The 6,391-nt window shown below is 40.1% G+C and overlaps 1 protein-coding gene and 1 long non-coding RNA gene across 7 annotated transcripts in view; one reads left to right on the forward strand and one right to left on the reverse strand.

Moving 5' to 3' along the window:
• Positions 1-6,391, forward strand: part of FER (FER tyrosine kinase) — a 201,359-nt gene that overhangs the window by 152,017 nt on the left and 42,951 nt on the right. The window lies entirely within an intron of this gene.
• LOC310889198 overlaps positions 3,770-6,391 on the reverse strand; it is a 29,496-nt gene continuing 26,874 nt past the window's right edge. The window contains exon 2 of the long non-coding RNA XR_014576449.1: positions 3,770-5,129. This is a non-coding gene — a long non-coding RNA (uncharacterized lncRNA). The remainder of the gene's footprint in view (positions 5,130-6,391) is intronic.

The raw sequence follows: 6,391 nt of genomic DNA on the forward strand, positions 1-6,391 counted from the left end.
TCTATTTAAAGTTAAAACTACAAGTGTGAACACTAATAAAGAATTGTAACTGTTTCTTGGTCACTTAAATAATGTAGGTATGTTGTTATTGTAAAAGGAAAAAGCTCCTAAAATGTATTCTCTCATATCTATAAAATAATTTTAGTCAAATTTTGAATTTGGTTGCCACATTGCAGTGCCACATACTTAGCTTTTATTTCTTACTATGCAAGTGTTTTATGAAATCTTCCATTCTTTTTTTTTTCATGAAAGCCAGTATTTCCAGTGAGTTTATTAGATTGTAAAGATACTGTGCAGTTTTAACACTATGGATTTTCCACAAGTTATTGATTAATTTAATTAGTCATGGTAAGTACTAGTGGAAGAACCATTACAAATGCATAGTTTTTATGTGGAGAAGTGATCCAGACTTGCGGCAGGTATGCAGGAAGGCTGCAGAAGTCCACCCTGTCCTAGCTCTTTTGTGGGTAGCTGATGATCTGTCTGCTCTTCGCAGCAACAACAGAAGTGCAAAGAGCAGCTCGTGGGAATCCAAGTTCTTACTAAGCAATTCAAGGGTGTGTTGACTGTTGCCAAAACAATGGCACTGCTCCATGCCCATAGCACTTGGCACTCTGCTTCTGCAGGAAGGGGATGCTGCAGCCGTCTCAAGGCAGCAGTGAATGCTGACACTCCGTTATAGTGCTGCAACAAGGTGTTTGGAGTCGTCAGCCTGTCTCTGTGCTCAAAGGGCATGATGCTGTCGTCTATCTGCACATGATCCTTTCATTCATCAGTGGCTATTAAAACTGGATTCTTGACCATCACATTTCTCCATACACAAGTGTCAGTGCTTTGCAATGCTCCAGGGAATTATTTTTCATAGTTCTTACACTGCTGTATGTGCTTCCAAATGTGGGATTTCCAACCCTAAAATAACTAAAACGGTGCTCTTCAACTGTTGTAATCTAGGAAGAGAGACAGGTAAACACTGCTGCATTTCACTGTGCTTGCCATATAGGAGTAGATTGGAATATCATAGACCAGGTTATCTCACCAGAAATTACTGATTTTACATAATATGATACCACGTTATGTTCTTTGTGAATTTTTGCTGTACAGCTCAGGGATGGACTTGAAAGACCAACATGCCATTTGTTTTCTTTTCCCTAAGGAGCTTTTCTTACATTTGCTGTGTCATTTACATAAATAACATACAAACATTTTTTTTTTTTGTTAATACAGTTCCAATATGCTTACTTCCTTACCATTTAAGCTACTGAGTTGGATAATTCCTAATCATTCACTAATCACTCTAATCCTCAGGTGGAAAATTCTTTTCCTTCTCACTCAACCTATCTCCTGTAATAGTTACTATAAAATTACATGAAGAGCATTCTGTTTTGTATTTGCTATCAGAAGCATTTTAACTTTTGGCAGCAGAATGCTGCATTACAAGTTGTGTTTAAGCAAACCCATGCATGGTAAGTTAATATTTTGAAGTTCACCTATCTATAGATGAAGTCTTCACTATCTGTAGTAAGTTACTTTTGAAGTTCTTACTATCTATAAAATAACTTCTGTCTGATATACATCTAATAAACATAAAATTCAGGAAAACTTAGTCCATTTTTTCACATTTTAGCTTTAATTTTCACTTTTATAATTGTGTGTAGTCAAACTAGCTTGAATACAGACAGATAATTGTTAGCTTAAACTACTTTTTTGCAGTATGTCTACTTTCTATATGTTGTTCTGTAGTGCATACTTCCACCCTTATTCAGGGACTCCTCTCATAAGCATCTGTTCCTGCAGAAAATTCAGTCATTTCTTGTGGGACCTTAAAGTCTATCTTTTTGTTCTTTGGAGAAAAAAAGACTTTACAGGAAGTTTTTCTAGGTAGAAGTTGAGACCTATTTTTTATTTCAGTTTGAATGCCTTTATTGAAAGTTTATGTCTCTGTCAGAGATTATTCAGTTGTAGCAGGACATTAGTTCACATTTGTCAACCTGCAAAATACCTTTTCTGCAGATTGATCTGTTTTTCACAACAAAAGTGTCTTTATTTCACAGCACAATGCCACCTTCATCATCATTGCCCTTCATACTTTCCATGGTCCTGTGCAAAACCACATAACTACTTGTAGGTCCTTTAAATCTGAAAGTGAACATTCAGAAACTACAGCTGCAACTGTAGTTAATAAGTTGGATCTCAGTATTCCTTTCTTCGAACAGTTTTCATGACTAACAAAGATCACACTATACATACAAATGTATATGCTGATTTAAAAAAAAAAAGCATAGGACATTAGGCCATATGCATCTACATGATTTCTTGTGGCAGGATTTTGGTGAGAGTGCTTCAGATTCTTGGTCTAATGACTGCGTCTGCTTCACCATGCTTATATAGGGTTCTGCCCCATGTGTCTCAGATGGTGATTAATTCTTAATAGTTTTGCAGAGGACTGTCATTTCATTTTCATAACCCTGTCCCAGATGCAATCTCAGGTACTGCTCTTATGGCTTAGAAAACTGAGTCACTGAGAAGAAACAAGTGCAAATTAACAGTGTTGCAGAGGTCAGAGGTCTAACAGCTTGGGGCTTCTCAGTCCTTTTTGCTCATCTTTAGGCAGCATGTTCAGGTAATCACAGGTAGCATTATCCATACCTTTTTTTTTATTATTATTATTTCATCAAAAGGCAGGGAAGTGCAAGATCAAAATAAAACTTTAATCTCATTATTCAGAATTGTTTCTTCCCAGACATTAATCTCAAAGACGAACCAAAGTGTGTAAAGTTCTGCTCTAACTGGCTGGCTCTTGGATCAATATCAAATGCCTTCTTGATTCCATAATTATCAGCACTGATGCACACTTTTCTCCCAGTTCCCTGCATTGATACGGCAGGATCAAGGATCAAGTAACTTTCCTGGAACTAGTTTGACTCACACAGGTTTTTGTTTGGGACCTTTAAAGTTTATAATTTCAGCTTATTTCTTACAGTTGGATACTGGGAATACTCATCACCTGACTACTTGATATCAGTGCTTCAGGTTCTAGTCATCCTTCCATTGAGAATTTTTCTGAAGTTTGTGGAAGTTGTTGTGTTTGGAAACATCACCATTTAGTCTTCATCAGATTGGGAATCTGTGGGCTTTCCTTTAGTTACTGTGTTGTAAAGTACTACAGGTAAACACTCATTTTGACTATACTTGCAAACAAGCATTCAAAGGAAACAAAACAGACTTTCTTGTTACTGAGTGCTGAGTTACAGTTTAGTTGCACATGCAATTAAAACCAATTAATGGTACTCTTCAGTGTCTTGCCTCATCTTGAGGTTCTTTGGTTGAAGCCTTTATGAAGGTGTGGTAGTTTTAGTCCGGTGGGCAGCTGAGTTCTACCACAATCACTCTCTCACTCCCCTTCCTCAAAGGTAAAGGGGGAGAAGATACAACAAAAAGGGCTTAAAGTTTGGGATAAGGACAGGGAGATCACTCAGCAGCTATCGTCACAGGCAAAACAGACTCAGCACAGAGAAATTAATGAGATTTATTGCTTATTACTAACAAGCTAGAGAAACCAAAAGCAAACTAAAAACACCTTCCCCCCATCCACTCTTCTCTAGCTCCTCCCCCCAAGCTGTGCAGGGGAACAGGGGAATGGGGGCTGCGGTCAGTCCCTGAGGCTTCGTCTCCACCGCTCCTTCATGGTCACTCTCTGCCCCTGCTCCACGTGGGGTGCTCCCATGTGTGAGAAACACTCCGTAGCCAATAACTTAGGCTCAGGCGAGGATCTCAGTGAAGTAGTAATTTATTCGCGATTGCAATGGCGGGCGCCCCACAAGCAGGAGAGCGCACCCACTAGTTCCAAAACACAGTTTATATACTTTTTGATGACAGGACCCTCCCCTGTTTCCCCATTGACTGGGTAATCCAGGTTCACAATCTATCTGATGCTTCACAGACAATGCCTGGCCTTCAGTTGCTGGCCTGTTAAATTTCAAGCTTCTTTTGACTTTTTTACTGTTTGAAGTGGTAATGTTTCATCACTTATCTGATTTGACTTGACACCGTGATTTTCACCTAATTGCTCTAAGGAGTCCGGCTGTATGCATTTTACAAGGTTTTCTGTTAAGCTTTCTTATCACTGTAAGCATATTTCAATACCACATTCCTTCCTTCTATACAATGTAACACTGCAAAAACAACATTTCCATTCCCACACATGGGATGCTGTCCTGCCCGAACTGAGCCTGCGGGGGCTGCCCGCAGGCAGCAGCTCTTCAAGAACAGCTCCCACATGGCTCCGTACCACGGGGTCCATCCATCCCCCAGGAGCAAACTGCTCCAGCACGGGTCCCCCACGGGTGGGCGGCAGCTCCCCCCAGACCCCCTGCTCCTGCGTGGGCTCCTCTCCACGGGCTGCAGCTCTGGCCCGGGGTCTGCTCCTGCGGGGGCTCTCCATGGGCCGCAGCCTCCTCCAGGCCACATCCACCTGCTCCAGCATGGGCTCCTCCACAGGGGGGCTGCAGTGTGGAGATTTGCTCCATGTGGGACCCATGGGCTGCAGGGGGACAGCCTGCTCCACCAGGGGCCTCTCCCTGCACAGGCCACAGGGGAACTGCTGCTGCGTGCCTGGAGCACTTCCTGCCCTCCTGCTGCACTGACCCTGGGGTCTGCCTGGCTGGTTCTCATTCCTCACTCTCCCATCTCCTCACTCTCCCATCTGCTGTTGTGCAGCAGATTTTTTTTTTCCATCTCTTCGATCTGCGCTCACATCTCACAAGGAGCATCTCACACTGACAGCTCTGGCCAGCAGCAGGTCCCTTTTGGAGTAGCTGGAGCTGGCTGTGCTCTGACATGGGGCAGCTGCTGGGCTCTGCTCACAGAAGCCACCCCCTTCAGCACCCTGTTAACAAATCCTTGCTATGTAAACCCAATACAGAAGAAGAATAGTTTGTTCTTTTATTGCTGTATGAGCTGTCTGTTTAGGGTGCAGGAAGGCTCAGCATTGTTACAGATGCTGGTAGGCTTAAAAAAATCTGTATGGAGCATGAAGATCTGCATCAGCAATACATCTCAAAGTATGGCTGTAGTGTTGCACTTAATGTTGATTCATGATTTCCAAACTTCTGTCCAACTTTGCAACTTGTCTGTCAAAATAATAATCATGAGTTAAAAGTATGGTAGTCCACTAAGTACTGTACTACAGTATCGGCTATAGTCTATGATATGAATAGAGTTTTAAAACTGTAAATTTTTAGCATCTTGTAGCTGATACTGGTTATATAATACAATGAAAAGGCTAGCTTAGCCTGCATCCTCAGTTTCCTTGTAGATGTTTAAATCACAAATGACACCATTGCATGTTCTTTTAATTAGCACCCTAGTAAGCAAATCACAGGTAGTGCTGCACAGGTAGAGAATTAAATTGGAAGCAGGCTAAAAATTCAGAGTCTGAGTTTACTCTGCTTTATGCTGCAATGGGATAGATCTAGGTAGGAAGAGAGTATATTTGTAGTGTTTCTAATCTTAGCTCTAATTAACTGTTGATTTTCTAAATATTTTTTATGAGCAATGGAAGATGTCTTTTAGTGCTTTTTAAAAGCAAAATTCACATAAATAAGTTGTTGAAACTTGAAATATTTTTCTGAGTTTTCCAGTTATTTCCACTATCACATTGGTAAAGGTAATTTGATCCTAGAGAAATCCTTCTACAATTAAAGATGAATCAATTCTGAATTAGTCATTCTGGTTGGCTGAAATCTTATTTGAGCAATGTGATTTTTTTTTTCTTTCATAAGCTTGTATGATTCTGATCTGAAAGTGTTAAAGAAAAAAACATGGAACATGCATATCCAAAGCTATTAAATTAAGTATTACAAGTATTATATGCTTTAAACGTACTGTAATGAATTAGATGGATTATTGAATTCTAGATATGCTTCAATGTATGGGGATTTGACCTATGATGAAGAGCTGCTTCTGAAAAAGGAGTGAGCTTCATTCTAATGTATTACCTATTTCCCTAAACTATTTGATTCTGGCACGGCTGAATAACAAAATATTTTTAAAAAGAGAAGAATGCAGTTTTTCCATACAGACTGTATGCATTTGTTGTAGAGTTTGATACTGCTTCTTGTATGCTTTATTTGAAATTCAGCCCAGCCTCCAATAAAAGCAAATTAGTTATGTCCTGCATCTCAGATTTAGCTTTGCCACAGCTGCAGAAATAGTTCTGAAGGCTTGTGATTAGAGTAACAGATGCATGGATTTGGATGATCAGAGTGTGATATAAAAATGTCAGAGTACATTTTCGTTTACTCTAAATCTCAATATATGATGCTATCTTAATAAGACCATGCTATGTCACATATATATTCCTGAATTATACTTGGTGCTGTCCTGATTCCAG

The sequence above is a fragment of the Anser anser genome (assembly GCF_964211835.1).
Source record: "Anser anser genome assembly, chromosome: Z".
NCBI lineage: Eukaryota > Metazoa > Chordata > Aves > Anseriformes > Anatidae > Anser > Anser anser.